This window comes from Coturnix japonica, chromosome 1, assembly GCF_001577835.2.
Source record: "Coturnix japonica isolate 7356 chromosome 1, Coturnix japonica 2.1, whole genome shotgun sequence".
In the NCBI taxonomy this organism is placed as follows: domain Eukaryota; kingdom Metazoa; phylum Chordata; class Aves; order Galliformes; family Phasianidae; genus Coturnix; species Coturnix japonica.
In genome coordinates this window covers 112,714,723-112,726,033 of record NC_029516.1, presented here as the reverse complement: position 1 = coordinate 112,726,033, position 11,311 = coordinate 112,714,723, and the positions used below count along the sequence as shown (strand labels likewise).

At 40.1% G+C, this 11,311-nt stretch overlaps 1 long non-coding RNA gene across 1 annotated transcript; it reads right to left on the bottom strand.

Annotated features, from left to right (window-relative positions):
- Positions 1 to 282: 282 nt before the first annotated feature.
- On the bottom strand, positions 283 to 10,512 carry LOC107325718. Its single transcript, XR_001559750.2, has 3 exons — positions 8,542 to 10,512; positions 7,140 to 7,189; positions 283 to 675 (listed from the first exon to the last, which is right to left on the bottom strand). It is a non-coding gene; the product is annotated as an uncharacterized LOC107325718 (long non-coding RNA).
- Between the last annotated feature and the right edge of the window lie 799 nt (positions 10,513 to 11,311).

Sequence of the window (11,311 nt, the reverse complement as noted above, 5' to 3'; positions counted from 1 at the left end):
TTTTATTGCTACTATGATTTTCTTGTTTCCCTCACTGTTCCTGCTGTCCTTATCCTTTTAAATGTTTAAAAGTGTGTCCAGTTGTTATCCTGGCCATTTGTTCTGGCTTCCAAATAGGAATTTTTAGTGTATTTTGCTTGTTTCTGCTCATCATTTAGAATCATAGAATTACCCAGGTTGGAAAAGACCTTGAAGATCAAGTCCAACCGCAACCTAACCAGTACCCTAACTCTAAAAACCCTCTGCTAAATCATATCCCTGAGCACCACATCCAAACATCCCTTAAACACATCCAGGGATGGCGATTCAACCACCACCCTGGGGAGCCTATTCCATTTGTTTCCAGCGTTCCCGACTATGGTTTTCTAGTTTGCCCATATGGATTAACCATTTAATTATTTTGACTTCTCTATCCCATTTGTTTGGCCACCTCAAAATAACTTGCATTTCTCAACTGCATTCTTACTATTTTATATCTGGCTCCCCTTTTCTCTCCACAGTTTTGCCAGCTGTGTACCCTGACCTTATTCTTTACCTCTCGGAGTGGAGGACTGCTTTTTAACTGCTTCTTCTGGATTCCAGCTCTACTACTCTCCCAGCATTTGATCACACATTTTCTTACAGAGTGGTTGCTTTTTTTCACTGCACATTTGTATTGGAAACAAGGAGTGTGACCTGTGGCAGAATGGATATGAAAAGAAAATAAAGTGATTAATGAATGAATGGATACCTGCCATAATGCAAGCAGACGTGTCTTTACACAGGGACATCTGACGCTAAATAGGAGACAGATCAGCCAAACTAATGAGCCGCCCAGCATCTCAACTGGTAAGAATGAGCTAATCTGGCCCTCACTGTTGCACTCAAAGCGTAAGAGTCACAACAGTCACAGAAATTCAAAGCTGGTTTGGCAGCCTTATACCTGAGATTACTTTGGCTTCACATGATTATGAAAATGAGAGGATAAAAGCTGGGGCCAACAGCAAAAGAAACAGAAAAGAACAAGCACAAAGAGAAGAATTATGTTGCCTTGATGAGGGACATTAAGTGGTATTCAGTGCAGCTTCAATCATGCCTCCTAGATGCCTTTCCTCAGAAATTATGGACTTAGTTCCCACTGACCTCAGTGGTACCAAACTGAACCTCATTTCTGCACCAAGGCAGCATCTCAAATAACTGAATGCAGTAGCTTCAAGACTAACATTAACAGATGGACATGAAACATTCAATTAAAGTGGACATTTAAAAGAAAAAACAATCAAACAGATGTGTGGAGCAAATACACTGCCCAATACTGAAAGTTCCAGACCTGTTTTCACATATTTGCAGCAATGTGTCCAAGAATGAGAAAGAAATACTGGGAAAACATGCGCATACTTCATATGCACAGCTCTCAGAAACACCCACTCATGCTCCCCTTGGACCCAGGAAATAGCACTTCTGAGGTAACAATCTGTGTGCATCGTTAAGATGAAACACAGCCTTGTCTGGCCCAAGAGGAAAACAACAGGTTTACAAAAATATGACAGGCATGTGTTTCTGTTCTTTAGGAGTGTGGTACAGCTTATGCTTGAGTATGCAGTTACAGATGTTTTAATCGCTGTTTTAATTAAGTCTGGGACTTAGCTAAGGTAGAGAAAGCAGAAGAAAATGTATAGATGTAGAGACATTATTTGTCTATGTGTATAATGCAGCGCATCTCTGACTCCATTTAAAGCTCCCAATAAAGATCTTTGTTATTCTGCAAATACAAAAACTCCATTTTATCAGTGATTCATGATCTTGAGTCTTTACTGGTCTTACACACATCACCTGGTATAATGTTTCCTAAACTGATGAAGGGTGGGCCTGTCTGCAAGCTGAATGGATGCAATAAAACCAGTCATGATCTTCCCAACAGGATCTGCAGTATGCTCTCTGAACATATAAATATTCTGTATGCTTAGCACAGTTCATTTTATCTGTACAGGCCTCCAGCAACTAGATTTACCTTATAAGAAACTGGACTACTTTTTACAGAGCTTTTTACAGTCATTCCCATTGGTACCACTACAAATTATTAGACCTAGTTTGTAAACTGGCATTTCCCTCAGTGCATAAATGAGATGAATTGGGAAATCCATACTTGTTTATTTCTGCTTTCAGAAAATTTAGGCAAGAATATCAAAACAGTGATATTGAGTGTAACATCTGTCATGGTTGTAGCAGCTAGAGATTACACCAAAAGAACTAGAAGAAAAACAGTGGTATTTCCTCCTTTCCTTCTGCATTTCGAATATAAGCACACAGGTGTAAATCACTAATTTGCATTTAAGGATGGTAAACATTATTATAAAAGGATAAAAATAAATGTATCTTCACTGCATAATGTTTTCATTTTCCTTAAGAATAAAAACATAAATACACAAAATTAGTGTACATTTGAACAGCTAAATAAGTGTATGTATTTGACAAAAGAAATCATATGTATTTTATCGACTTCTTATACACCTTCTCCAGGAGAATGTTATCCTACTTTACATCTGTTAACAAGCATATGCAAATTTGTTATGGAAACTGTGCCTCTTTTGCATTAAATAAATAAGGTTTATATGGCTGAAAAACAAAGTAAGTGAATAGAAAAAAATGCATTCGCGAACTGAAGGAAAGAAAAAATAGGGATTGGAAGAACAAAATCTCCAATTCTCTATGCCAATGCTGAGAATATTAGTCTTTGAACTTGAATTAAGACAGATTTTGTGGCTACATTTCTGGACAAATTCTACCATTAATCATTGTCATCTTTATATTAGAGATGTTGTGAAAGTAATGCCTTCTATTTTATCACATTTGCCTACAGCATCTGAGATGGTTGTTGGTGGAATGGCAGTAGAGGCTGAACCCTCCTGGCACAATTTTGTTCAATTTTGTTGCTGTGTGATAGATTAGACATTGTCCTACACCCACACAGACAATTTAAGACACAGTTTACATTGGAACTGCCTGCTGAAAAAGACTGTGAAAAGAGAGAATATTATCCTTTCCATACGGAGTGATATTGAAAATCAGACCTTACTGCTTCTAAGCGTGCAGACAGTACCCTGATCCACAAGGATGCTGAATGTCTACACTGTCCCCAGTATCTTCAGAATGTTCCCTAGGCACCACTGCTTCCACATTCTTTTTTAGAAATGTTGTTAGTTGGTTCCCTTAGGAGAAATTAGGTGGGACATTCCAATATCCCTATCACAGTTGATAGACTGTGGGATCCCATTAGTTTGCATCTCCTGCTACCTGAAGTAAACTTTTCAAATCCCACTAGTGCAAGAAAATGACCTCATAAAACCTCTGTTCTCAGGTCAGTCTATGTATCCAAATAAAAATGTATTATAGAACTCATTTCACAGTACTTAGAAGGAAAAAAAAAAAAAAAAGTCTCTAAGGACCTGTGAATTTTATCCCTAAAAATGTCAGTGTACAATGGCCAGTACGATGGCCTTGGTGAACACCATAGCCAAATGTTGAAGGGAAAATAGTGAAAGTCCAAGTGTACAGCTCAGGTACAGAGCTCAGGGTCTAGCTGTTGCTCTTCTCTGAAATCCCACAAGCATCACTGGATTTCCCTTCCAATGGCTGCTCAATTGGCGGTCAACCCCAAAGCAACTTTGAACTGGGTGAAGGAAAGCTGCAACCTCCTGCTCTGCAAATTGTTGTCTGGTAGTTTCTGAAAGGAGTAGGAAGCTCAAAGACATGCCTTAGCTGGCTCAGGGAATCAATAAGAAGCTCAACAGTAAGAACAGAAATGCGATAGTGCAGGAATCATTCTTGACTCTGCCATTCTGAAAATCATGACTCCCATGCTAGAGATGACCTTTCCAGCCTAGAGTGGAATAAAAAATGAGACCAACACCTCAGCATCCAAGTACCCTGCTGCTTATGATCTTCTGGTGAGCAGCAGGGCTATTCAGTACATTACATAATAGACTGGCTCCTTCAGGTACTTCCTGGGGCCATGACCATCATAAGAAGTTGGTCGGTCCTGAAACTGCTTCAGAAAATGCAGTGTTCTGAAGGAAACCATCTGTGTACCTATACTACTCTGTAATTCAGACTTTCAAAAAAAAAAAAAAGTTAACCTTTGGAGCTGTAACGGGAGCTGAGTTCTCACAGAAGATGGGCAATAAAAAACCCCATCCTGTTTCCTCAGGATGTTACTAACAATGCCTCACTGCCATGAGTAAACTATCCTGGAGACAAAATCCAGGTTAATTAAGCAGTACCTCCTGCAGCAGCCTTAACCTTCCAACTCAGAAAGGCTTATACCAGGAAAGGCAACCTGAGTGCTGACAATTTTTCTCATCTGTTTGACTTATAGTAGGATTTCCTCAAACCTCCCATCAGCTGTTTAAACTTTTCTGCCTTGGACTCCAAAAAGAAGAGAGCATTTTCATTCCCTTAGTGTAATATATCATAGAAGTCTATGGGGAGGTGGCATGCACAGTAAGAGTTCCTGCCCCTGTGCCCCTTCCCTGGCACACTCAAACTGGTCCTATAATTTCATGATATTTCTAAATTCCTGAATTTTGAACCTAGATTCTCATGTACACTTGATGTTTCAGGGCACCCTGCTACAGTGCTGTTATTAATGACCTCAAGCTGCACCCATGTCTAGATGTAAGCTCATGAGATGCTATGACCTCCACCTGGACAGGGTTCTGGTTCTGTGTAACTGCTCTGAGTGCAAAAAGGCCATCTGTCATATGAAGGAATTGTGGCTATTTACAGAACGCACCCAGAGATTTATTTACATATGGCTGACAGGCAGAAAAAAGGATGGTCTGTTTGGTGTTTGCTAGCAAATGAAGACAAAGTCCAAGTGAAAAATTGTAGATTACAAGGCCTTCACCTGCTCTCATACATACTCTGACCTCTTGCTTTTATTTACCCTTTTAAAAACCTATTTCACAGCATTTCCTGCAGGCAGAACACTTGAAACCCTTCTGCTGGCATTTTCCCTGATCACCTCTGCTCCAGCTCTCATCTTAGAATCATAGAATCATAGAATAGTTTGGGTTGGAAGGGACCTTAGAAATCATCTTGTTCTAACCCTTCTGCCATGGGTAAGGATACCTCATACCAGACCAGGCTGTTCAAAGCCCCATCCAGCCTAGCCTTGAAAACTGTAAGGCTGACTTGTTTCTAATTTGAAAAATGTGGTCCCATTAACATCAGAATTTTCACAAAGTTAACTAAACATTGAATATATATATATACATATTTTAATTTAACTGAAAAACATTTTCAATATCCAGTGGCTTTCATTTCAGCCTCAAAGCTCCTAGTCACATTTCAGTTCCATAGCTTAAATCCTTCATAACATAAGGTAGGTCTAAATTAAAAGATTATGGTACCACATTGAACATGAATACAACAGAAAAGAGGTGCTTTTTAATACTAGTAATATAAATCAAATTCTATCTATTAATTAGGGATTCTACAATGAATTCTTATTAGTTGCTTCAAATAGCACTTTAGTATTTGTATTAATTCAAAATCACTAGAATTTAGGTATGCGATGCTTTGATATCAGAGTTTAAATGCATTAAAGACTGCTTGTCAGCCTCTGAAGCCACATTGCCCAAGTAATTAAAATGGGATGGTGCCATTTTTTTTTGCTGTGTAAGGACACATGGCACAGCAAATGTTATTATACAATGTGTTGTCAAGGAGGATGGACAATGAAAAAAATTTCCTAAAGCACAAAGATAGAAATGCAGCAGTAAGAATAAATGGTACAGATGGTGCTTCACTGAAATGATGACAAACTTTCTTAATAAACACGTATATATAGATAAACTATGTGTAGCTATATCATGCTTGTATATATGCACATACTGATGAATCTCTTCCAGAACTGAAAAAGGGTGGCTTCATCCACAGTGTAAGAGTCACTGCTCTATGTTATCCCCAAAACCATGTTCAGGCATTGTCTAGTTAGAAATGACATCATGAATGGCACAGATTGCCATGCACCCATATGTGAACCTGCATGCTCTTACCCTGCTATTTACTTGATTTGTAAAATTATTGCCTGATATCCTGTAATATGATTTGACAAAGGGCCCTGATGCAGGAACTGGAAGAGGTATATAGATAGCAGATGCACCGTGGCCCTGCACTGACTTAATCTGTACCTGAATTTGACTGCCAGCAGAAACGCCAGCCCTAGGGAAATCTGGTTACCTGTTCACCTGGTCTTGTTAGCTTTATGTTGTCTTCTGATTCTGCTACCATGTGAGGAGTAGCTCTTTTCCTTTTATTCTTTTATTTGATTTCTAATCTTGTAATCTTGCAAAATCATGTAAATGTTAACTCTTGAAGCATGTTATGGATTATAGGAATCCATGTTGGTCTCCTTTGTCTATAGGTCTAATAGTTTTCAGGAGCTAAGCAGAGAATATTGTTAGCAAATTCTGTGTTTTTTTTCTCTTGGTCATTCACAGCCACAGTTTGTTCCACAGTGAGCTCTTGTACCTTTAGAAAACTGTTTGAGCTACTAGGCATTTGTGATGATGTGCTACTAGTGTGCCCCGACACAGTACTGCACAACTGTAAAAGGCTGTACTGATTGGCTTCCTGATAACGCTCCAGTGCTTGAAAACTAAGACACTATGAACATGAAGAGCGTATCTACACCAGTGTCAGTGTGTACCAAGTATGCCCTTCTTAGGTACAAAATTTATTTGCATCCCTTCTGGTGTTCTGCACATGCTGCTTGTGTGCGTCATTGGTGTTCAGTAGAGGTTTCTTCCCTTCGATGAAACCAGACTGAGGATCTTTGACAGCAGGACTGTATTGATGCAATTTGAGGATACAGTGATAAAAGGAGTTCAGAGAGTAAGCTCGACCTGTGCTTTTTACTGCCTGTGTTCTTGGCAGCTCACACACTGGCTGTGCCTGCTCTCAGTCAACTCTTTCCAAGACAAGTCTGCTGCAGCTGAATTTAGTCACAGGAACAGAGCAAATCCAGGCAAATCCAAGTTAATTCCTGTCACTTTGGCTCTCGCTGATTCAGCATTGCAGGTAGGAACATGGAGACTTCTCTGTTCTAGGTTTACCCCTGCAGCTAAGATCTAGACATCGCTAAATTCATGGCTTACTTTAATGTGCAAGTGGTCCATGTCTCAAGATCCAGTACATAGAGTAAGAACTGAAAAAAAAAAAACTTGAATCAAAACCTTCAGAGGGTAGACATACCAGAATTTCATATGAAATACTATTCATTCACGAATTCTACCTCTATAAAAAGGCCTAGAAAAAGAACATAGAACTATTTCTTTTTCTTCTTAAAGAACTAAAGAAGTCACCATGTATCTGAATATTTCTCTGAAAGATTAAGAACGTCTAAAAGTTTATCCAGCATTAATTATGAGCTGATGAAGCCTTATTTGCAATACAAGGGAAACAAGACATGCTTGGGAAAGCTTTTCAAAGTGTCTAAATCACAAAGGAGACATCCAGCAGGGGTTTTTCAATGTGGTATTTTTCATTCTGGGAAAATAGATCATTTGTTGAAATTAAAAGTGTTCAGCAGAACAGCATGATTATGTTGAATTCATCAGAAGGAAGATGGAAGGTTTCCAAAGTAAACCCTCCTGGTTTCCAGCTATACTAGGATGTCTGTCTGTCTCTTGAGCTGCTACATAACCTGTTTCTCCAGGTTTCAGGACTTTCAGACTCCAGAGTAAACTGCCAGCAGCTTGCCACCCCTTGAATTACTTTATAAAAAATTACATCCACTTCCATACAGGAACTTCTATCACTATTTCAGCTACTTTGGTCTTTGTGATGGTTGCTTTCAAAGAGACTCAAGTTTCAGTATATGTTTCACTAAACATTCCATCAACATTACAAATAATTCATTTTTGCTACATGTACAACATATGCTTACAAACAATACAGACTTCAATGGTTACATTACAGATTGCTGTGCCAGCGGAACCTACATCTACAGAGAACTCTGGGGATAAGTTAAGTCCATAACTCAAACCTTGTGATTTCTATTACCCCTCTAGCTGTCAGCACTCTCACTGCATTCACAGTATCCTCACAAAATTCTAGCCCCTAGAGAAAGGGTTTTTGAATCCTTCCATCTTCATTGTAGTTAGCACAGCATAGGTACCTGTCTGTGTATAAACATTTCTTCCACCACTGGTGACTAAAGCAATTCTGTAGGTGATTATGTGGAGTAAGATGTGTTGGCACAATTAGCAGCGAGGCCATTTTGGCAGATGCCACTGACAGTGTGTACAAGTCCATTCAGACTCTCTGCTGGAGGTTGCAACCCCTTTAAATGAGCTGAAGGAAATTGTATTGTGGCCCATCTGCTCTGTTTCATAGCTTAAACTGCAGATGAACTATGTGTGTCCTAGGGCATCAGTTTTCTATTTCAAACGTCTGAGGTAGAGGTGCTTTGTCTCCTCACCCAGCTGTAATGTTTGGTGGTAAGCTCCAAGAAAGCAGTGGTAACAAACAGTGGGTAATTGTAAAGGCTTAACTCACCTCAGGTCTTTACTCTGTTGAACATGAAGCAGAAGCCTCTGATGCTTTCAGATGTCTCCACTGCTGGGGGGGAAAAACAAACCAACCCAAACCCAAACCAGCTATTGTAGGCTTCAGCATAATGACGGAAAGTATAATAACTATTCTACAGTCATTCTGCAAATATCCTGCACAATTCAATGCCTTAAGGAAAAGATATGTGGTTTATAGCCATGAAGGTGAAATAGGCTGTGTCTTGACAGCATACTGTGTTTGAGATTGTTAACACAAAAATCTACCATAGAGGAATCTATTCGCAGTTTGGGCTGGCTTGAGGACTAAGCAAGGAACGGGTATGCAATCTGTGCAACAGAAAGCGAGCAAGCTTAATAAACCCCATATAACAAAACTTCACTTGAAATTGTTAATTAAGCTTCAAATACTGAGGTCTGAACGTAGATTAAACTTCAGAGTCTGAACACAGAAGCACTGTGGAAGGAGTAGAGTTCACTGCAGAAAGCTTCTGTTATAGAAGAGGGACTCAAAAACTGAGTTTGTGCATGGCTTAATAAAGTTTAATAGCTCCCTGTGCATGGAAGAAGGAGGCATTTGAGAGTTTTTTTTAATCACTGTGAAGTAGCTTTGATAATAATAATGGCACAGATGATTACAGAAGGGAACACTGGTCATGTAATATTGGTCACTGCTCTGTCCTCAGCACAAAGAAGTCTGCTACCTGTCACTACACAGTCACATTCCCCTACTATGTATTGCTAACACTGGTATATCCAGGCAACACTTGACAAATGAAACAAGATTTAAGTGAAAAAGCTAAAAGACTGAGGGTATCATTAGACAAGCATAGCTACATTGGCACTGTTATATAAATGAAAACTATGACTTTAGTACACTTTTACTAAATCCTTTGATTTTTATGACTAAATGAAAACCTAAGAAGACTGGCAGGAGCTACAGAAATTCAAGAAATAAAATTATCACAATGTTTTAAGAATAGCACAAGTACAGCTCTCCAACTGGGTTCTGAACAAGCTTCAAATCCCAAAGAGAAGGAGAATATAAAAATACGTGAAGAAAAATGTGACTGATACAACAAAAGAACACATCTTGCCTTGTTCTGGCAAAACTTACAAGTGTGAGAAACTTTATACCTGGGTCTCTTGGCTTTCCATTTATAACATTAAAAGAGAAAAGGAAAAACAAACAAACAAACAAAGAAAACAAAAACAACCCAGTGTCTGAATGTTCTCCTTTGGAATCTTCAGTACAGACACTTCAGTACAGACTCTTCATGTCCCAGTTTTAAAATCTGCTCTGGATTTCTTTATCATCCTTCAATACTGGCTTTAGAAGACCAAATCCAATAGGTAGAATAGAAATGAAACTCTGTAATTTTTTGACAACAAAAAGTTTCAGATGACGAAGAACTAATGTTTGGCGGCTGATGATGAGGAGATAGAAGCAAGAAAGACATTCGTGAAAGTACAGCTATTATATTCCAATTTCATTTCAGTATGCATAATTTTGGATGCATTAAATTTCAAATTATTGCTGTGAATCTTTAACCAGCAGCAACTGAACAGTACATTTCAGCTCTTTAAAACTTCTAGCACTGGACTGCTGAGTATATAAATTGCTGTGTGGACAATCTGATATGCATTATAGAAACATAATAGAAGACTGCCTCAGATGAAAGAACAACTGGAAGCAGGATACAGGGAAAATTATATTTCCCATGACGTGTTTTTTGGAGTTGTTTGTTTGTTTTGCCTTATAAACAGCATTTGTATATACAGCAGAAAAGAATGAAAACAGCAGCTAGTTGGTCAGAATACATCTTCACTAAGGGAACTGTGATTGTTCAGGCTGGCGAAGACGCAGGGGAGATCTTATCTCTCTCTATGACCTGAAAGGAGGTTGTAGTGAGGTGGGGGTTGGCTTCTTCTCCCCAGTAACAGTGATAGGATGAGAGGGAATGGCCTTACGTTGCCAGGGGAGGTTCAGGTTGGATACTAGGAAAAATTTCTTCTCAGAAAGTGTCATTGCATTGGAACAGGCTGTGCAGGGAGGTGGTGGGGTCACCATCCCCGGAGGTGTTCAAAAAACATTCAGATAAAGCACTGAGGAACGTGGTAGGTCATGGGCATGATGGAGATGGGTTGATGGCTGGACTAGATGATCTTATAATTCTTTTTTAGCCTTGGTGATTCTATGATCATGACGGCCACTTCTAGAAGCAATGTATGTAAACACACATACACAACCCACAAATCCCACTGTTTATGCTGTGCACCTTCCTGAAACAATTCCTCATACATGGAAGTATGCTGACACTTGCCAGCTTCTCAGAAGACAACACAGGTTTTCCTGTTTGCCTTTGATTCTCCTGCCTGGTAGCGAGAAGCAAATGACAGCTGTGTGCTGGTGCTCCCAAACTCCAGGCAATTGGACATCGCTGAGCATTTCAGTTTAGGCTGTTGGCATTCTTATTGCGGGTTTCCCACAGTCACCCTTTACCTGCCCTATCCCGACCCTACTGCCGACCCGAGGCTCCTCAGCCCGCCACTAGAGGGTCGCGGAGGGGCAGCGTACTGGGATCCGGGCTCCTCCCGCCCCGCAGGTGGCGGAGCCGTTACGGGGAGGGGAGCAGCGGGGCGGGGCAGTGGACAAGCACCGCCCCCGGTTGCCCCTTTCGTCCCCCTCCACATTGCCCGGCTCCAGCACCGAGCCCTCCCCCAACACGGCGGCGGAAAGCAGCTCCTTCCGCCACCTG